The sequence below is a fragment of the Lissotriton helveticus genome, chromosome 1_1 (genome assembly GCF_964261635.1).
Source record: "Lissotriton helveticus chromosome 1_1, aLisHel1.1, whole genome shotgun sequence".
In the NCBI taxonomy this organism is placed as follows: domain Eukaryota; kingdom Metazoa; phylum Chordata; class Amphibia; order Caudata; family Salamandridae; genus Lissotriton; species Lissotriton helveticus.
The window spans coordinates 137,040,958-137,063,532 of record NC_136057.1 but is presented as its reverse complement, the minus strand read 5'-3'; the positions used below and the strand labels follow the sequence as shown (position 1 = coordinate 137,063,532).

General features: G+C 47.1%; 1 protein-coding gene across 2 annotated transcripts in view; it reads right to left on the bottom strand.

Moving 5' to 3' along the window:
- Positions 1-19,916, bottom strand: part of LOC144771188 (aldehyde dehydrogenase family 3 member B1-like) — a 1,013,654-nt gene extending 993,738 nt beyond the window's left edge. The window contains exon 1 of one of the 2 annotated variants that reach the window (XM_078655887.1): positions 19,805-19,916. The gene's annotated coding sequence lies outside the window, so the exon portion shown is untranslated. The remainder of the gene's footprint in view (positions 1-19,804) is intronic. The other variant, XM_078655933.1, reaches the window with a different exon arrangement.
- Positions 19,917-22,575: the final 2,659 nt, after the last annotated feature.

Below are 22,575 nucleotides of genomic sequence, written 5' to 3'. Positions count from 1 at the left end.
TGTTCGCCCTAACTTGGCAGGGTATGCTCAGACGTGAGTCCCTTGCTCACTTTGCCACTGGAGTCAAGCAAGCCCGGCTGAAGACGGCTGTGATGCCAGAAACCGGTCCTGGGAAGCTTGATTCCGGTCCAGGGAAGACATGGCTTGGCAGTTCGGGCTGGACTGTTCCCATGAGGCACAGGGTCAGACTGATTTGCATATGGCCATGTCTGAACTGGGGTGGCAGAGTGAGCTAAAGAACAGTGATGGATTAAACCCAGATCAGTTGACTGGGGGTGAGTGTTTGTATTGTCAACGCTCCGTCCATCACCACCTTTGGTTTTTCTTTGTTCGCCCTAAGTTGGCAGGGTATGCTCAGATGTGAGTCCCTTGCTCACTTTGCCACTGGAGTCAAGCAAGCCCGGCTGAAGACGGCTGTGATGCCAGAAACCGGTCCTGGGAAGCTTGATTCCGGTCCAGGGAAGACATGGCTTGGCAGTTCGGGCTGGACTGTTCCCATGAGGCACAGGGTCAGACTGATTTGCATATGGCCATGTCTGAACTGGGGTGGCGGAGTGAGCTAAAGAACAGTGATGGATTAAACCCAGATCAGTTGACTGGGGGTGAGTGTTTGTATTGTCAACGCTCCGTCCATCACCACCTTTGGTTTTTCTTTGTTCGCCCTAACTTGGCAGGGTATGCTCAGACGTGAGTCCCTTGCTCACTTTGCCACTGGAGTCAAGCAAGCCCGGCTGAAGACGGCTGTGATGCCAGAAACCGGTCCTGGGAAGCTTGATTCCGGCCAAGGGAAGACATGGCTTGGCAGTTCGGGCTGGACTGTTCCCATGAGGCACAGGGTCAGACTGATTTGTATATGGCCATGTCTGAACTGGGGTGGCGGAGTGAGCTAAAGAACAGTGATGGATTAAACCCAGATCAGTTGACTGGGGGTGAGTGTTTGTATTGTCAACGCTCCGTCCATCACCACCTTTGGTTTTTCAACAATAAAACTCTGCAGGAAATCCATCTTCACCTGGGGCCTTATGATATTTCTTCCCTGGTAATTTCACCTTCCAATAAGATTCTACCTTCATCTGACAAACAGGGTAGGTTTACATTTGTAAGGAAAGAATCCAATTTGTCAGTATCAAGTTGATTTTCAGCAGTGTAAAGGGAATGATAATACAGGGCAAATTCGTTAGCAATATCTTGGGGTTTAGTTAGAGTAACACCGTTCATTGACTAAATGGACGGCATAGCCATAGCTGCTTGCTGTTGATGTAGCTGGGCTGCTAGTAATCGTCCTGCTTTTTCCCCATGCTCATAATGTCTCCCTTTCATTCTATGTAGGGTGTATTCTGCCTTAGAGGTAAAAAGGTTATTTAAAGCCATAAAAGCTTTTCCTAATGATTTACGATGTGGTATTGTTGGATTAAGTGTATATAATCGAGTATAAGACACAATATATTGCTCCAATTCTTTTTGCCTTTTAGCATTTTGTTTATTAAACTGCGCTGCATCTCTCATAATCTGCCCACGGATAGTGGCTTTTGCCGCCGCCCAGAGAGTTCTGTAGGAGTCAACATAAAGTCTTGAAAATGGGATTGTAATAAAATTGTGTTTTTGGGTGTCCTATAACGTTGAATGTTTAAACGCCAGGGTTTGCGACCTGGCTTGGATAAACCTGTTTGTTAGGAAATTAGAACTGGAGAATGGTCAGAGATCGCTGCCTCCAGTATCTGAGAGTCCTGTGTTATTTGAAATAAATGTCGGGAGATTAAAAAGTAGTCCAAACGAGAGAGCGTGCCATGCGTAGGGGAAGTGAAGGTAAAGTCCTTATCCATTGGGTGAGAAAGTCACAAATTGTCTACCAAACCATTATCTACGAACACATCGTCCATTATAGCCCTATCTGCCGCATTTGCCTTCTCTAGAGGGCCTGTTTTGTCTAGGACTGGATCACGCACTAGGTTCCAATCTCCACCGATAAGAAACTGGGAAGCACCTATTTCAGTTAAAAGGCGGTTTAGTTGAAAGAGAAATGATCGTTTTGCTCCTGTGGGAGCGTAAATTGAGCCAACGCATATGTGTGTTTCACCGATATGAAGTTTGGCAAAAACGTATCGTCCATCCGGATCTATCCAGGATTTCAAGAGTGTCTCTGGTAAGGATTTACGGATAAGAATCGCAACTCCACATTTGCGGGTTGGTGTATCATCCGGATCTGTTCTCTTCTGTATGCTGCTGTGTATAACCCCAGTCTCTACATAATTTTCCAGACTCTTTAGCTGCAACATTATTACCTCTTTCACAATCTACAAGGCACAACGTCTGCCGTTCGTTTAGTAATAGCAGACTAATCTTGGAATGGGGTTCCATGGTGAAACCCTGGAGACGAAGATGATGTTACACACTTTATTTACTAGGCAGTTCGCACTCCATTGCCTCACTAAAGCCCTTCCCACATTCCATAGCTAACCTAACTACATTCCATACTTTCTGAGCACATTTCCTTACATATCGTACATCACCCCCTCATACAAACAAAAAACTAAAAATTATTAAGCATTGCAGTACCCATTACTAACAAAATGCAACTGAATAACTCTGGTTCAATTCAATATTCCATGAAATACTCATAGGTAATGAGGTGCACAGAAAGGTGTATACAATGCAATTACTTAATCCCACTCAAAATAATCTAGCATCTTGGATTGTCTCGTTATCCTTTGTGGTCTTACTTGCAACTCAGAATCATTTGACAAACATACCCCACCCCCCTTTCTAAGATTCGCCAGAAATGTACCTCTGAGGCATGTTTATAGAATCTGAGGTTGCTGATTCTGGAAGGTACTCTTTAAATCATCATTTGAGACAGTAGGTGACAGGGTCTTATAGCCTGAAGATGCAGCACTGAGAATGCCACTGCCTTCTGCAACTTGAGGCTAGATGGTTTACCGCACAGTAAGTCATCATCCACAACATCCAAAATGTTTTCTTTATTAGTACTACTGATCTACTTGAAGATGGCTTAGTACAGGGAGCTACCCTTTTTATGTGCCAACATCTTCCATCATCAACCCACACAGATTGCTTTAATACTTGAATCATATGTTAGGGTTAAAAAAATGTGCTATCTTCTTACAATATTTTACCAGTTTTTTGTTTTTTATTCTTACCCATTGTCAAACCATACTTCTGTGGATTTGACTACATGTCTTTGGTCATAATACTTCTTATATTCTTTGTGTTTATTCATTAAATGTTCTTTTACAACATTGGAAAACCAGAAAATGTATTTAAGGGGGACTAACCAACCTATATTAAATTTTAACATAGGCTTCTTTGCCCACATCATTTTAAAGGGTGACACCCTGTGACAGTAACTTCAGTAATTCTGTTAGACCAAGGGATCTTAAATACTTAGATCTCCCTTATTTGGAATTGTTCTTAAATGTTACCTGACTGGCATCCTTCTAAACTTTATTAAAGCATTTCACCTGTCTGTTTTCACTGAGATTATACAGTGATGTTGCCCTGTATTTCTTCAGCTTATCAGAAGAAAATTGTACTCAATTGTCACTAATGAGGAAGGCAGGTGTGCCAACATTGTGGAATACTTCATAAAAAAATTACGAAGAGTTTTGATAAACTTAATGTATGGCCATCTTTAAAAAACATCCATTAAAGTTAATATACATTTCCTAGAGTCCTCTACAGGTGCAAGGTAGTCCATCACCACACTTTCCATTGGCGAGTTTGGGTATTCATAGTTACTCAGGTGGTCTTAACATTTTAGGGATTTGTCTGCTGACAAGCAATGACTACATTCCGTACTATACTTTTGTCATCTATATTGGTACCTGGTCATCAAAACTCATTGTTTAGGTTATGCCTGCACAATGTTTGCGCTGTGCTTGTGAAATCTATTGTATTAAATATATCTTAAAAGGGACTCACATCTGGCCTTTACTTCTTATTGGTCCTTTTCACTTTACTTTTCCTTGTTTCTATTGGTTGTAGGTGTTCTCTTTTCTGTACTTCCTCTGTTTTTCACTTATCAGTTTCCCATCTGAAAAGAACTGTGTAAATCCACTTTGATGGAACTTCTTTCAAGTGTCTGAAGCAAGGATTGGGAAAACAAAATAAAAACAAGATCTACACCCTTGCTTTAAAGTTACAGTGCTGCCCGAGTATTGTGGGCTCAGTGTGCTGTTATAATCGGTTGTACGACATTACCACGCATTACTTTACCATGCTCGTTTTTACAACGCATATTTCTAAACACATACCACTACCACGATTTTAAATTCACTCACTTCTGACATACCTTTACCACGCAATCCACTACTACGCATACTTTAACCACGCTTACAGTTACAGAAAAATCCAGTCACTGTCTAACCCTGCCACCTACTGTTAAAAAATTATACAATAAATCTTAAAACAATATTGTTAACGAAATATATATATATTTTTTAATTACATTCATGTCGATTCCAGGTTTACTTTTTGAGGTTTACTTTTTGGGGGGAGAACCACCCCCCCCTCCCAGGCACCTTTTTTAAATACCCTTAAAATATATATCAACTAAATACTGCATAATCACCAATACAAACATATATGTTTTGTAAAGACTTGTTATGTTATGGTAATTTCTACTTATATACTGCCAAATCACCAACAGGTCTCTAAGAGCTAAGACAAGACCCTAAACCTGGAACCTAGCACGCCTGCCGGAGTGTCTAGATGGGCTTATCCAACTGCCTGAGTGAACAGAATGGTATTAAGTTTCCTCCTAAACAGGAGTAAGGTGACATCCCTCCACAAGCTATCCGACAGCTTGTTCCAAAGCTGAAGAATCACAACTGAAAAAGCTCATTTTGTCAAAACGTGGGCATGCCAGCAGGCTTGCCTCAGATGATTGGCGGCATCGTCCTAGTACATATTTCTTCAAACAGTCTTTGATGTAACCGAGTGCCGCTACATGGAGGGCTTTATGTGCAATGCACAGACCCTTAAACCTAACCCTCTGCTTGATTGGTAGCCAGTGTAGTTGTTGTAGCAGAGGTGTGACACCTGCTCTTCTCTGGAGTTTAAAACATCACTCTTGCCCTGTCATTCATAACCACCTGTCGTTTCCCTAATAGTTTGTCAGGTAGCCCTATGTATACTGCGTTACCGTAGTCCAGGCGCGACACAATTAGGGCCGACACAAGAGTACGCAATGTGGAAAATAACAGCAGGGGTACAAGTTTCTGGAGTTTCCTCATAAGGTTCACACAACTCCCCGCTACAGCGGTCACCTGATTGTTCAGTGCCAGCTTGGTGTCCAGCCTGATGCCTAAGTTCTTCACAACTGACATCGGTGTCGGGGTAGTCCTAGCTCTTGTGGCCAGAAGGAGTTGGACCAGGGATTGGCCCCTGCAGTGATAGCAAGCACCTCCGTCTTGTCAGAATTTACTTTCTAAGAAATAATGGTCATCCAGTTCATAGTTAACTGGAGAATACTTTGCACATTGGAATGTGCCTGTGACTGTGCTATAGAAAGCATGCCTGTGTTTGACTGAGTCAGGAACTTAAATAGATGGTGAACTGGAGCGCAGCGAAGCCTGGTGAATCAATAATCAACAGCACATCCAAGCTGTCTTTTGCAGCTTATCGTCGTCGTTATTTTCAAGGCGCGCTTCCCTGTGATTACTGCATGCAGGGTAGTTGGTCTCCTAGGAGGGGGGGCGGCAGGTTTTATTTTCCTAGCGTGCCTGTCTCTGGCAGACTTCTGTTGGACAAGTCGACTATGAGGTAGGAGGTGGGTTTTAGATTTCATTTTGGAGTCGACTCGTCTATCGTGGCCCACCCACACTCGCAAAATTCACCTGTCCAGACCTTCGTATGTTGGCGCAGGGGGCACACTTAACTGCCTCTCGTCAGTTTATGAACATTATGATTCATCTGCTCATTTGTTGGAGGCTCGCGGGGCACACTAGACAAGTCACACCGGCGGGAATGCTAGGGTCTCGTTCCTAAAATTCGTGCCTTCAAGCATGTAAGAAAAGAATTTGGGGAAAAATTGAGCATATTGGACCATCATTCATTCTATCCTGTCCCGTCTGGTTTATATTGCACCCTGAGCATTTGAACTAGCAGTTACATATTACGAAACATCAGAGGCCTCCTGGAAAAATCGAGTTGTATTCTATGCATAAGCAGGATGGTGAATAATTATTCATGGGGCATTGTTTAATTTTTCTTTTTCTTTGTTTTCAACGAAAGGGTGCGTTTAAACATTTGTGTCTGACGCACTACCAAAGTCTTTTCATCATTTATATTTTGAATTGAGATTGTGAGGGTTCTGCGACATCAGGTTTAAGGTCATAATTTATTGTTAATCTAGGCAGCAATCACTGCATTTTGGGCTTTCTACAATTGTTGTGATTATCACTTTTCCTTTGCATTGTGCTTGCGGTCTCATTTTCATGTAGTAAACATAGTGAATGAGCACAGTATAACTGCAGAGTCACGTATTTCTTTTATTTCTTGGCTCAGCTTGCAGCCACGTGTTTCTAGATTAACTCCGCCGCATGTTTAAAATGATTGTCCACCTGTGTTGTTTATGACGAGTTTGCTGACTATCGCTTTGTTTGTAGGATAACTTTGTTTGTATTAGGGATGGTATAATGGGCGGCTAAGTTGCCGACATTGTCCTGAATATAATGACTCCACACAAGCTGTTCTCGCTAGACATATCATAAGTCGAGCACTTGCTTATGTTTGGCTTATTTTCAGTTTTCATGAATGCTCAGCATGGGCACGTTGATTGGCAGAGCAGCTCGCCGTCGCTTTTTGCACCCCCCTCCCCGTTAGTCCACTTAACTTCAATTACTTCTTAGAGTGTCTTGTTGCTCAAATAGGTATAATTTCTGAAATTTATATTTTTAATTGCTTGATTTGTGTTCGCGAGAAAGTGTCACTCATATTCGTTGAAATGTCACTCACAATTACACTGAAATTATTAAAATGTCACACATGGCAATCTGAAACCTTGGCAGCTATGCTGCAAACGACGGAAGTGAATACCTGACCCAGCTCCTCCCCAAAACACTAAACGCAGTATGTGTCGGCTCCATGTGGGACAAGAGGAAGATCCGAAAGGGGGGCTGCGCGTCGACCTGCCTCAGAGAGGTGCCGCCAGCGCCTGGCTGAATCCGGAGCGCCAAATATAAGAGGTCACAGACTGGGGGTGGCGTCTGTTCAAAGTTGCAGAAACACTTGCATGCCAACCCCCAGATAAGCAAGGCTATATGAGGCAGTCTAGTCAGCCGTAGAAAGTTCACACAGCCAGGCCAGTGGGGCCTCAGCTGCAGCTAATGCATAGTTGAGCCCAACCCCTCTGCGGCAAGAAGTACACTCGAGTGGAAATGAGAGTCTGTCAGTCTCAGTAACTCCATTCTGGCAGAGTTATTTTTGGCAGCAGCATATCAGTGGGTACGCTGGCCGCAGTTGTCAGATTAGTTCACCAAGGCACAGCGCGCGCAGGTGATCAAGACCTCATAATGCGCGACTAAGCATTTCAATGTGGTGATGCAGACCACCACATTAAAATGCGCTAGTCTAACGCCTAATGCGTGGTACTTGGCAGGGCTGCATGTAGTCAATTTGTAACATGACTTTTCTGCCTTTTTTTTTAACTTCAATTACTAGCCGGATATCGTTAAAGCAGCCATAGAACTCTTTTTTAAAGTGCTTTCTCTGGTCACGCGCAGCTCTCCCCGGGCCCCTGAAGGGGTGTTTTAAGCATCAGAGGGTTCCCTGATTCCTGGAGTGCGGGTGGGTCCGGTGCAACCGCGATTGGAGCTGTGGGAGAGCGTGGATTTCCCCCTACGGCCGACAGCGGGTCGCCAGAGCAGCTGTGGCATGCAAACCCGAGGCGGGGCAGCGTCTGAGAGTGGGCATAGGCCTCTGCGGCCTAGTTCCTGGTGGCGGGCTGTATCCTGGTGATTCTGCCGTGGCGCGTCCTCTGCGGCACCTGACGGCCCTGCAAATACCAGCGGCCAGCATTCCCAGGGGGAGGCCCAGGAAGACACAGCGGCTGGCTGGACCAGGCTGGGAGTTCTCCCGGTATCGAGAGGAGGCGAAGGACACCCTCACCCTCTCCCGCACCTGCAACGGTTGGACTCTGGACCCACTGGTGGGCCTCCTGGATGAGTGAAACGCTTGGCTGGGCTTTTATCGGCAGGCGGTTTGGCCCGATTGGAGTGCTCCTGGGGTGGCCCAGTTGGTGGCGAGGGGCTCGCGTGGGCTGGCAACACCCTTGAAGCTAGCGACCAGGGCTTGGTGGTGGGCACGTGTGGTGGTGCTCCGACGCTCGCCTGCCCCCTCATCAGCAAGTTTTGGAGCTATGTGAGCATCTAGGGGGCAGCTTCTTTGCTTTGTGGTGCCTGGGCGTGGGGCCGGGAAGGCCTGCGTCGGGGGACTATACAGAGCTCCACACCCCAGGAGGGCCCAGTTGTTGGCCCAGATCTGCCTGAGGGCCCCACCCCCTTGGTTATCAACTGCCATTTCGGCCCAGAACAGGATAGAACTGCCGTTATGAGGGAGGGGGGTGCGGAGAGGCAGCGGGCCCCCCTGGAGCAACATGAGGTGGATCCGTGCCACATGGAGGGAGTTGCGCCGCAGCTTGGGGGGCACGCCTGAGCGGCCTCTCCTTTGCCGTGTGCTTGCCTTGGGGCGCTGGCCTGCACTGTTCCGGGCTGGAGTGTGCGACCATTTCGCTGTCACTCTGCGCAGCTGGGGAGGTCCGGAGTGCCTGGGCTGCCTGGTCCACAGCCTATAAGCTGCGCCTGGAGGAGCTGGGAGACACCTGGCTAGTGACTGAAGCAATTGCCCCAACATGGGGGCCGGACGCCTCAAGAAGGACCGCAGGATCAAGGACCTTCTCTCCCGTCCGGGGCGGGGGGCGCGCGGGATAGAGGAAGCAGCCGTGTGCTCCAACCATCGGAGCACCACGTGGAGGAACCTGTAACCTGGTTGTTCATGGAGGCACTGTTCACCTCCCTGCGAGACGAACTCTATTCCCTTAAAAGAGAATTCGCACAAGACCTCAAAGAGACACGGCGAGATGTAGATGCTCTGGGAGAACGAGTGGCGGATCTCGAGGAAAAGGATGGGAACAGAGATGAAGAGGTGGAGCAACACATAGACATACAGTCACACATGGAGGATTTGGAAAACCGCTCCCGGAGAAACAATATACAAATTAGAGGAGTGGCCTCCGGGGCTGAGGGGGACGACGTCTTTGGCTTCACCCGTGAGCTCTTTCACCATATCCTGGGGGGTCCTTGGCCATCCCCGCTCCAACTGGACAGAGGGAAAGCTCGCAGTTCCCACCCTATTGTTTTCCAGGGCCAGTCCCCTACCCTCTTTTAAGACCTTGCGGCCATCACCCTTCAGAAGCACCAGTCATTTCATCCGACGACGGCACACCTCCACAGTCTTGGTGTCTCCTACTCTTGGGGCATCCTTTTTGCCTCATCTTTCATTGGGAGAGAAAGCTCTACCAGCTGCGCTCCCTGGTGGAGACCTGCTGAGTGCTGGGAATAGCACCTCCAGAGGAGCAGCGCCTGGAGAACATGCCACCGCTGTCTCAAAAAACAAAACATAATGGCTGGCAGCGAGTGAGACATCGCCGCACCCCAACTAAACCGGACCCGGAGGAGATAGCGAGGGGTTGGCAGGCGGCCCTTGAAGCGGTCCCCTCCAAATTGGCTAAAAGTGATGTCCCCTAATCAGGTCCCGGTTCCTACGATGTGTACACTTAGAGCGGGGCGGCGGGCGGGGGGAGATGTGCCCTTGACCACATTCCAGCCCCAATTGGACCCACCATGTGGATTTGCCATTCCACAGGACTAGAACTTTGTTCTTCTCTCTTCTCATGGTCATTGTTATTGTTGGGTTTTGTTGCGACAGATTTTGTTGGGGTCCACTCACCTACATAGAGATCCTTTTATTTGCTTTTTTTGTAGTTATTTCTTTGGGCGTCTGGGACATGGGGATCAGAGGGGGCATCAGGTGTACCCGGAGGCAGACGGGGCTGTAAACACCTCACTCTACACATGACGAGTAGGGCCATTCGGGTTCTGTCACTCAATGTACGAGGGCTCAATAACCCAACTAAACGGCGGGCCATCCTTAATTTTCTGGAGTCCACACAGGCGGATATTTGCCTTTAACAGGAGACCCATCTCCTAGCCACAGTCGGTCATAGGCTGAAGTCTCTGGCCTTTCCGCAGAAACTTTTTCATCTAACGCTTCCTTCCAAGTCAGCGGGCGTGGCAATCTTGGTTAGCAAGTCTTTAAACGGGGCTGTAGAGCAGAAGGTAAGCGCAATTAGAGGATGCTTGCTAGTGCACAGGTTCACCACTGCAGACAGGTCCCTTGTGATTGGCTCTATATACGCCCCTAATGAGAAACAAGCGGAGTTCCTGCACGGAGCACTGGACAGGGCGCTAGGTTTGGGGGACCAACGAGTGCTAATACAGGGGGATCTTAACCTGGTCTCTCGTAATGCTTTGGATAGATCGGCCCAGCGGTTCGGTCAGGCTGGGGCATTGTCTGCGGAAGGCCTGGTCCATCTGGAACAACTAGGGTTGGTGGATTTATGGACGGCCAAACACCCACAGTCCATAGCTTTCTCCTACTACTCTCATGCACACAAAACCTATGCCCGGTTGGATCATTTCTTGGGCACTAGGGAGCTTCTTTCACTCACCAAGGAGGTTGAGATACACACAGCTGCGCTGTCAGACCATGGGGCGGTGTCACTATCTCTTTCTATGCCCCTGACTACCCGCCCCCCAGGGTTTGGTGACTCTGGGACTCCTTAATGCATCGGACGGAGATTAAAATGCAAATCCAGCACACCCTTGATGACTTTCTACACCACAATGCTAACCCTGAGACGTCGCCGGCCACCCTCTGGTGCGCGCTCAAAGCCGTCAACAAAGGGGAATTTATAGCCATTTCCTCCGCAGATAATCAATTTCGCAGAACTAAAAGAGAGGACTTCACCGGCCGCGTGAAGGAACTCAAACGCATACATCAACGGACAGGCGCTCCGAGAGTGTGGCGCCAACTGTCCAGCGCCCGTGTGCAGCTTGCGGTGCTAGACCTGAATAGAGAGGAATACTGCGCCCTCCGCCTTCGCCACTCCTTCAATGTCAGAGGGGACAAGTGCAGCAGGCGTCTGGCCACTACTCTCTGTGCTAAACGTAATGAGCAAAGCATCACTGAAATGTTCTCCCCCTCAAGGTCTCTGTTTGCGGAGGGCCCAGACATTGGGAACGCTTTTCAAAATTTTTATGAATGCCTGTATGACAGCCAGCAATTCGATCCAGAGGCCGGTTCTCGCTACCTGAAAGGGGCTAAGACCTCAGCTCTCACTTCAGACCAGGCCGAACGCCTGGACAAAGACATCCGCATAGAGGAGGTAATATCGGCGAGAGCGCGCCTCAAGCTGGGCAAGTCCCCTGGCCCCGACAGGCTCGCAGCGATCTTTTACGAATCTTTCTGCACCACTCTGGCCCCTGTCCTCACAAAATGATTTAACTCCTTCTCAGAGCATGGGTCCATTCCCCCTGAGATGTTAAAAGTCTCAATAATTGTTCACTCCAAGCCCGGGAAGGACAGACAACTCTGCAGTTCTTATCGGCCCATCTCCCTTTTAGACATTGATTTTAAACTGTTCATGAGCATCATCGCCCACAGACTTAACGATTATACGCCCTTCCTAGTGGACCCGGACCAAGCGGGCTTCGTCCCCCATCGACGAGCCAGTGATCCCATCAAGAGAGCACTGCACATCATTGATAAGGCAAACAGATTCCAGGGGGAATACGTGTTTCTGGCGGTCGATGACTAGAAGGCGTTCGACCGGGTCCACTGGCCATACCTTAACCAAGTGCTGGAGCAGTTCGGGATAGGGGATCGATGCTGCAGGGCCCACATTCTTAATTGTTACAGCGCCCCCACTGCGTCAAGTCCGGGTCAACGGCTTCACCTCTCCTCCCTTTTCCATCCGTAGAGGTACCCGTCAGGGCTGCCCGCTCTCGCCCCTGATTATTTGCTCTGTATATGGAGCCCATGGCACAGAGGGTCAGGGATCACCCGGACATCGCCGGAGTTCCCTTCGGCTGTGACAGGCACATTATCAGTCTGTACGCCGATTATGTCCTAGCATGTCCAACTGTCTCCCTCCCGGCCTTCCTGGAGGAACTGCAGACCTTTAGTGTAGCTTCAGGTTTCAAAATCAACATTACCAGATCTCAAGCACTCAACCTCTCGGTCCCCCGGGGCACAGTGGACCTTCTTGCGTCCCAATATCCGCTGGAATGGGCCACAAAGTCTATCTCCTACCCAGGGATCATCTTAGCCAATTCAATATGGGCGACACTCAACAGTAACTACGGGGCAGTCCTCCGGCAGATACGGTGCGACTTGGGGAGGTGGAAGCATCTCAACGTCTCCTGGCAAGGTCGGATAGCAGCTTGTAAAACAAGCACTGGCGTTGCCAATAGGTCTCGCAGTAGGAAAGTTTGAGCTATTGGTCTTGTAAATGATTTTTTTTTTTTTTATGTGTTGGTTTTGAAAATAGCTAAATTAATAGCTTTGTCATTTACAATGCCAATAGTTATATCTTTCGCAAATGTGACACCTATAGTATTTGTAATGCAACATGTTTGTATTTACGTGACTTAGATGTATTGATATTACAAATTACAATGGCTTTTAATTGTTTTAAATAATTAATACTTAAATAAAAGTGATTTTAATTTATAATGGAAATAGCTTAAACTTTTGTAAATAACTCTTGTGAAGATTATGTTCAGTGTTTTTATTGTGATTAAAATCCAAGAACAGAAGTGAAATATTAACATCTTTTTGTGACATTTGTAATAAAGCTTGAAACATTGAGAGAGCATATTTAAACCAGTTGTTGTTGAATGGTTGCGCGTAATTATGTGGCACTGAGTGGTATTTGGAGTGTATGTGTTTTGTTATGCTATACTATGTTTTGTTATGCTATGCTATGTTTTGTTATGCTATGCTATGTTTTGTTTTGCTATGCTATGTTGTGCTATCCTTGTGTGTGTGTGTGTGTGGTTATGTGTGTCTGTGTGTGTGGTTGTGTGTGTGTGTGGTTGTGTGTGGGGGTTGTGTGTGTGTGGGGTTGTGTGTTTGTGTGTGGGGGGTTGTGTGTGAGGGGGCGGTGTGTGAGGGGGCAGTGCGTGAGGGGGCAGTGTGTGAGGGGGCAGTGTGTGAGGGGGCAGTGTGTGAGTGGGAAATGTGTGAGTGGGCTGTGTGTAAGTGTAGTTGTGTGTGTTTGTGTGTGGGTGTGTGGGGGGGTTGTGTGTGTGTGGGGGGGTTGTGTGTGTGTGGGGTTGTGACTGTATGTGGGGTTGTGTGTATGTGTGTGTGTGGGTTTGTGTGTGTTTTTTGCATGTGTGGGGTTTTGCGTGTGTGTGCCGTTTTGTGTGTGTGGTTTTGTGTGTGTGTGGTTGTGTGTGTGGGGGGGTTGTGTGTGTGTGTGTGCTTGTGTGTGTGTGTGGGTATGTGTGTGTGGGGTTGTATGTGGGGGATGTGGGGGGTTGTGTGCGTGTGTGTGGTTGTGTGTGTGTCCTGTTGAGTGCCACTCACAAGGCTGGGAAGCACCATATATACTGTTGAGGTCACCTCTGACGCAGTTAGAGGTGTCTGGTGAGATGCAAAGCACTAGATGCAGTATTGCCATGCAATGTAAAGCAATTGCAATAGGCTAACAGGGTGGCATGAACAGGATGTATATATTTATTTACATAGCGCCATACTATTCCTGTTGAGATGTTGACTTGTGCTGTAACGCACAGGCTGCTAAAAAAGCACCAAATATGCCTCTCGGGTGATTGAGATGCGAAGCGCTTGATGGAGGAGTGTCCCGTGGTGTGATTATGTTACACAGTTGAAATACTGTGAGGCATGGGACGGCAATGCTGTGACAAAAAAAACGAGAGCCTGTTGGGGCAGGGGGTGAGGCACAAGAATGAGAAGCGGCGTCTAATATGGCCGTTGCGGGAGGCTTAGGAACGAGAGGTGAGCTGTGACGCAGTTATCAATGCAGAGGGATGAGGTGCTGTAATGCCCCATGATTGGTGCCCTGGTAGGAAACTGAGGGAGCTGGCAGCATTAAATAGACTGTTGGTCTTTTAACATAACGCGTGCGAGCCAGGAAGTCTGTAGGTGAGATGCAACCACTTGTGAGGCTCAGCAGGAGCAAGTGGGAGGAGGGAGTGGGAGAGGGGAAGAGATATAGATCAAAGGGCTTTCCTGGTGTCAGTGCCGCAGGCCGCACGTTTGGTTGTATCACTGACTCCCTTTCAAAACACACAATCTTAAAAACGTGTCAGCTATGCATATAATTTCTGAACTGTAGGTGTGTTGTATAAAAGTTCAAAAGAATAAAACTGATTTTACAACCATCAGAACAAAACCATGAGAACAATCGTTACTACTGGGAGTGGCTTTATAGGAGAACTCTGTCAGACGCCGACAGCAACGACGGAACTGCAAGTTAGCGCAGAAGAGCGTTCATCTAGTTTTCGTAATAAAGGCGGTTGTTTGAACAGCTATCATAATGTAAACCAACAGATCTATTTAGCTCATTCAGCAGGAACCAACTTTGTTTACATTATCTCATAGCTGTGGCAATGTAACTCCTCTTTAAACAAGGGATTGCTTCATAAGGAAAGTTATTAGTTGCCGCTTTCACCTTTTAAAATGTGTATGTTTCAAAGTGTCTGATCGATTGCAGTTGTGATTCGTAAATCATGCTCGCTTAATATATAATGTGCCCCTGTGTAAAATTAAATTAAGATCGCCTATCCACACTCGTGATTTAATTTTCAGATGATGACATAGGACAATCTTACGCCTTCTCTCTATCGATATAAGTTGAGCAAACATTTCCTTTCCATGAGCCAGATGGTCTTTGGTAACATACTGTGTGCAGAGTTTTTGGTGCACTCCTATCGCTGGAGATGTTCACTGTGCAGCCCGGGGCGGCCCCACCGTGCTCGCAAAGTACTGTGAGTCACGGAAGGATGACAAGAACAACACGAACCAGAATCAATCTAAACATTGGGTCGGAACGACCAGCAGTGTGAGCAGACCAGTCAAATCTAACGACAAAGTGAACTTTCATGGCTTCAACAAGTCGGAAGTGTGCCAGGTACTTAGTACACGTGCACTGGCACACACAAGTTAATGACGTTTAAAATGAGGACACTTTAGAAAGATTTGACTGCCGTTTTATACAACGAAGTGTAAGAAATACCCATGCACAATATTATTAATGAAACGTACCAGTGGCTCTTTCTGTTTTTGAAGTCAAAAGCATTTTATACAACGAAGTGTAAGAAATACCCATGCACAATATTATTAATGAAACGTACCAGTGGCTCTTTCTGTTTTGAAGTCAAAAGCATTTTATACAACGAAGTGTAAGAAATACCCATGCACAATATTATTAATGAAACGTACCAGTGGCTCTTTCTATTTTGAAGTCAAAAGCAGGCTAAGACAAAGACAAACAAGACGGAGGGAAGGCAGAGAAGGGGAGGGGGGAGGAGAAATGCGACACGGTGTGAAGCAGCAGGGGCCTTTGAAGTGAAGCTCTTCACTTCAAAGGTGTGGGAGGAGTGCTGCTACGGCCTGGGGGAAGCTGGCTGGGGAGAGCGGCCGGGAAACTGAAAGTACGGCCGGCCTGCGGCCGGCCATGAATAATTAGGGGAGGAGAAGCCCTTTGATGTGCTGGGCTGGCCGTGAATGCGCGTGCTTGTTTGCTCACGTGATTCACGTGAACTTCAAGAAAACCGCAGCAGAAAGCCCTTGGTTTGACGAGGATTTTGGCTACTTGAATTCTCGCTCCCTCAATGCGCTTGCGCGCATTGTAGGTCACGAGACCTAATGACTGTCCTTCCCAAAATTCTTTACCACTTTCAAAACATGCCTCTCACCACGCTTGCTAAACTCCAGTCAGAATTGGTTTATCTGGCAGGGCCGGAAGCCACATATGAAGCGGTCCTTGACCTAACTCCCCCCAGAGTCTGGCGGGCTGGGAATCCCGGACTCACCACTCTACTTCAAAGCAACACAGCTGTGATACCTAGTAGAGTGGAGCCGCCCGGAATCAGAAAAGCCCTGGCTCTTCCAGTATAAGGTAGTGGTGGGTACCGATCTCTGGAAGATCCTGTTTCTTCCCAAAGCACACAGACCCAGGAGTCTGTATGTGTCCCCGGTAACTCGGGCAATACTGCTCGCTGAGCCTGACCACTTACCCACTGTCCCCACTCTGCGAGAACCCAGACTTCACGCCTGGATTGATGGCCTCGGAGTTCGCAGCCTGGAGAGAGTCTGGATGCCGCTCCATGGGCCACTTCTTTGATGTGGAGGGCCTGCTTTCTTTCCCCTAGTTGCGGGAAATCATTGGGATCCCGGAGACAGAACGCTTCCATTACATCAAACTGAGGCATTGGATCATGCACTCCTCCAACCACGCCAAGGCTGTTTGAAAGGGGTCTCCTAGCTAAATCGACTGACAAAGGCATTATCTCAGAACTGCACACGATCCTTCTCCAGACTCGGGTTCACACATTCAACGCAGGGCACGCACGATGGGAAGAGGAACTGGGACGGTACCTTAGTGCAAAAGAGTGGGGGAACATTGCCTATCGCGCTCATCACACGGCCCTCACAGAGACACTGACAAAGAGTACCTCACCTTGGTACTACATGCCGGTTAGAATACACAAAATCAAACCCTCTCACAGCGACAGGTGCTGGCGGGGCTGCTGGGGGCAAAGGGACCTTAACACACATTCTGTGGGAAGTCCAAGCATTCAGCACTACTGGACAAGGGTCCTCGACGATATAGATAGGCACCTTGACACGCAGCTTCCACGCTTTATAGCCTATGCATTGCTGGGTCTTCCGAACCCTTTGACTAATCCCTTGAAATCCATGCGCGGCAGACAGATCGGCATGGTGCTGGGCGCGGCGGTTCAGGCCATCCTCACTCACTAGAGAACAATGAATGCCCCCACCCACGCCAACTGCTTACTTAAGATCTGGCACATGTTAGGCATGTAACGGATACATCTGTCTCCTGCAGAGAAGAGGGCAGGATTTCAGGAGGTATGGGAACCATATGTGTCTTTACTGTCACAGGAGTTCAATGAAATGACCTGCCCAAAATATCTTAGGCTCCTTCGCCTCACTGAGGCCCCCAAGCCGGCTCAACACAAGGCATAAGGACAATAACCAATTACTTATGGTAGCGCAAGTCGTTTCTGGGTGGGTGTGGATATGGAGAGGGAGTTTTTTGGGGGGGGGCTTCGGAGGGTGGAGTTTTGTTTTCCTCTTTTTCTTGGGCTAGTAACGCATCACTTGAAATAAACTAAGTGTGACTAGCTAACGGGGAGTCTTCTCCCTAAACCTTCTTTTGCTGCTGTATCTGTTTGCCCTCTTTACAAAATGCTAATAAAAAAGAGTTAAACCATAAAAGTGCTTCCTAATTAAATTTGCTGCTTGAAGTATGCAGAGATAAGGGTTAAAAATACTGGCTTTTAGTGACTGTGCTTATTTTCGTACCTGTAGAAAGCCAGCCACATGACAATTCTACCTAAAACCAGCTTCTCCTCATCAGTACATATATTAAACAGCAAATGTTAGGCAAAAAAAAAACTGTTCAAAATTTTTTCTACAGCTGCCCCAGGCCTGCCAAGTGTCACGCATTAGGCGTGACACTAACGCATTGTAGTTCGGTGGTCCGCATCCCCGCACTAAAATTAAACGTCACGCATTTGCGGCGCCTCCTTGCCACCACTGTCGGTGCAGAGGAAAAGACAAGTGGGCCGAAATCGCGCCAAGGCCAAACACTTAGTGAGTCGTGACGCATGAGGAAGCAGCGCAAATGGACCGTGTGCTGCTCTGACAGTAGATTGTGTCATTGGTGTCAAGAGTGCACAGGATCGGCACTAACCTGGTGGCTCATTGCTGCGCTGGCTGCACAATGAGCATTCATTTTTAGCCAAGCTGCTGCGGGCCGTCCGGCACGGCATTCACGTGACGTGGTGGGGTCACGTGAATGCAAACAGTGTATCCATTACTCACGCAGAGTACGAGGCAGGGCGAGCGGCAGTTAAATTGCTTTAGTTTGCTGCTACCCACCAGGCGTCGCCGCAATAATGATATTGGCGCCTCGTCGATCATGGGCACTGGAGTTTTTTTACGACGTTGAAATGGGACGCACAGTCATGGCAGAGGCAGGATCAGTCAGTGATCATTACAATAGAATCTGACTGCCTTGGTGCGTGCTACAGAACTCGTCGAGGCCGCGCTGACACAGGTGCGTGAATTTAAAGTATTGCTGGGAATGTTTCTTTGGAGTCAGACAGACTGATTTTGTAACTCTCAGCTGGTGCCCGTTAATGTTGGTTAAATTACAACAGCTGAGCTGATATATCCACGCTGGTCGCCCGGTCAGACTCAGTCATGCGTGGAATCATTTATTGGATTCCTGCAAGGCGCCTCACACCACGGAGCTGTGCATTTAAGTAAGCAGTGTGCCGACTCCATCGCTGGTATGTCAAATAGGCGGAAAAAATAATAATATTTGTTTTCGTTTTGTGCCTGGCGGTTCAGCCGAGCCCTGCCTCTGTTTGTTCTAACCTCCATGGCTGTAACACGTAGTTTTGCAGCCGGCGCGAAAATATAACTAATACAGGACCTGGCAGTGGCTGTTATATATTTAATTTAGAACGTCACTCACTGCAGCCTGACTGAGACCCTGTTGCAGCTCCACTCGCACAGGCTGCACTGAGCAGTGCTGCTTAGTTCGGAGCATGAGCCAGATCTCATTGATCATTACATCTTATTTACTATTGTTTCATGTAAATTGAACTATACATACGAGTCAGTCCCATACGTTTTTTTTTTTTAATTGTGGCCAGGTGACGTTCAACTTCAAGTCAACAGTACGTTATATTTAATTACAGCGTTCCTGCTCTACCAGAGCCTGCAGCCCACTGCTCTCAGGACGCTGCCCCAGACCTCTACTCAGTTGACACAATGAGTGCAGTCCATACATTATTATTATTTATTAACATTAAAGGACAAAACTATTATTACTGCCTGACTAACCCTGTAGCACACTGACTAAATAAATTAATTACAATTAGCACCTGAGATCCTTACTAGTGCCTCTATGCCTGCTTGGCCATGTCTTACATGTGACAGACCTGGAGAGACTATTTGTCAATTGTTCGTGACTTTTCATTTTTGGTGGTTTACAGCATTTTCAAGATCTTCTGAGAGTTTTTCGTTGCTCACATGGGTGTAATTTCTGATATTTATGTATTTACCTGGTCTCCATTGCTTGATTTTGCTCACGAGAAAGTGTCACTCATATTTGTTGAAATGTCACTCATAATTACACAGAAATTATGAAAGTGTCACACATAGCAATCTGAAACCTTGGCAGCTATGCTGCCCTAATGTCCGGGCCCTGACCGATAACAAAGACAGGCCATGTTAAAAAGTAACAGAATCACGGGTAGGCCTTTGCAGAATCTTTAACAATCGAACAGGTGGCCGTATTTTTCGCTGGGAAAGGTGGCAACCCTATGCAGGTGGAGGTAGGTGGTATCAGGATGAGTCAAAGGGATTTTCAACTTTTCGGACTGTTGTACGGGTTAAGGTTACTCGTTATAGGGTATTTTATTTTGTAAATTCTCACCTGGATTAGTTAAGCAGATACGACGTGCCCAGCGCGTGACAGCACAGCCTTAACCGGAAGCAGGATGTGAGCTGCATCGCGCGCGAGCTGTGTTCACGTGGCCATCGGCACGTCAGCGGTTCAACTGTTCCTGGAACTCCAGGCATCGTCCTGCCAGCACGCGACGCTGCGTGTCGCGTTACGTCACGCACCCACCCACCATTTTGAGGAAGTAAACCAAATAATTATATGACGTTGACTAACGTTCGCACAGGGCACCAGCGGTACTTTTTAAATAAGTGCCCAATACAGACGATTTAGGTCGAGTAGCACAAAAAGCAAAAGGACTCTGGGTAAGTTTCTATTATTTCTGCACCAGCGAAATTATACATAGCTGTCGAGGTTTCAGGTTGTGTGACATTTTTGTGTTTGTGTGTTTATATGTGTGATCATTCAGTGACATATGTGTGACATTTTCAGTGACATTTTTTTGCGAGCAGAATATAGCAGTTTGTCCATGTAATGAGACGTTTCTGCAAATTGTCCCTTTCTTGTCTATATAGCAGGGTTGGAAACAGCTGTATTGTATTCTACCAGCTCATACAAGCTCCTACAGTCCACCTTTGCTCGTCTGTTTCTCACTCAGAATATCAACCATGAAGTGTGTATCTGTGGGTAGGCTCAAGAAATACAAATCAAAATTGTATAAAACTCTAACACTAACAAACAGCAGATGGTCCCCAATGGCAGGCGCTTTTCGTGTCTTTCCTTTAAAAAAAAAAAATAATTACTGTTATTAAAGCACAATAAAAACATGCTGTTTTTTCATTCAAAACTGCCAGATGCTCGCAAGTGGCGTAACGAAACTTGAGGGGGCCCCCTGCAAAGTACATAGAGGGGGCCCCCCATTCTCCATGCTAGTCAAGAGCTCTCAAGCCAGCGACCCGCCATACTGCCCATGAAATGCACAAAAACGTGCCTCCCTATGTCTATAATCGAGCCTCTCTGAAAACCAGGACATGTGCTAAAATGGTCAAAATCGAATGGGACAGCTGGTGAAAAACCTGGCCTGCCTGGCGAATCCAGGACACCTAGTCATCCTAGGCCCTCCAGAGGTTGGTGGCTTGTGCTCTTCTCCAGTAGTCAGTGCTAGCTGCGAGACAGGGACTCCTAGTCCGGCACTGCAGCCGAGGCAGGAGCCAATGAAAAGTACCAAGAGGAAGGATGCAGCCATTGACTATCATTTAGAAGTCGCCAGGGATTACACCTGCGACACCTTGCTACCAATGGCACTCCCCTTGAGACCCATGGCAGGTAGATCAAAATGAAGAGCAGAAGGCAAACAGGATGCCGATAAGAACTGTTTACTTTCAGAAACTTCTTCAGTCAGCCGCTTTCTGTTTTGTGAAATACATTTTTTCATTCTGGCAATGTAAACTCTGAAAAACTTTCTTTCCTCGGTTGTCTTGATTGCACAGATTATTATGTTATGTTTTGTTATGGGTGGTTTTGTAGCGCACTTAATTACTCTGGAGTATCCTGGCACGGAGAGGCAGAAACTACATATATCAGAGAGAAATGTAAAGTGTCATTTTAAAGAGATGAGTCTTAAGTGATTTTTTGAAGAGATTAAGGTTCTGATTAGCGCGAAGCGCCAGGGGGAAGGTATTCCAGGCTACTGCTGCTTTCACGGCAATTGAGTGTCCACCAAGACGAGTTTGTTTAAAACGTGGAACAATCAGCCGATATTGAGTGGCAGAGCGGAGGGAACGGTTGGGCAGATACAAAGAAAAGCGTTTCCTCAGGTAAAGTGGGCCCTGATCATAAATGGCTCTGTGGGCAAAAGTGAGGGTCTTAAACATAATCCGTTGTGTAACTGGAAGCCAGTGCTGACTGCGCAGATGATGGGGGACGCTAGACTTCCTTGAGATGTTAAAAAGAAGTCTGGCCGCAGCATTTTGTATTATCTGAAGGCGGCTAGTCAGGTATGCCGGGATGCCGATGAACAAGGCATTAGCGTAGTCAAGGCGAGAGAGAATGAGAGCTCTCGTCACTGTTTCTCTGGCCGTTCTAGGAAGCAGAAGAAAAAATCTGCCGAGAGCTTTAAGAGTACCAAAGCAGCCGCCGGTGAGTTTTTTAATATGCTCCTCAAATTGTAAGTCTTCCCCAAACCACACCCCCAGGTTTTTTGCCGGATTGCCAACGGAACTGGGAGATGGAACGTCCGAATGCCACAGAGATTCCCTGAAGTTTGGAGGGAACTGCCCATAGAGTAAAATTTCAGATTTGTCTACGTTGCACTTTAGCTGGGAAAGTGCAAGCCAGTTGAAGACTGAAGAGAGACAGGTCCGGGCAGATGAAGTGTCCCAATCCGTGGCCTGCCAAGTAAACAGCAGCTGCGTGTCATCAGCATAGGCTATTATTTTGGCGCCCAGTTGTTCGGCCATAAAAATCAGGGGGGTCAGATTGTAGTAATCAAAAAATCTACTTCTCAGAGGTTCCACTGATACTTAGTCCATTTAAACCAACAAGGAAGAAATTGGCACAGAAGCTGAAATACAACAGAGAGTTTTATTAACCTCAAATAAGGTGAAACTATGTCACACAGAAGCCTTAGCAACTGAATGAGGCAGTCTAAGGAGTACAGAACACTGGGGCCTTATATATGTGAGGGTTACATACTCAGCATAAAACCAAGGGGCAGTCCTGGCTCATGTAAGCATGCAAAATGACCAAGATGGGCATGCAAGATCTACTTGCTCAACAAAGTGGGAGGAGAGTTACTTCTCCAT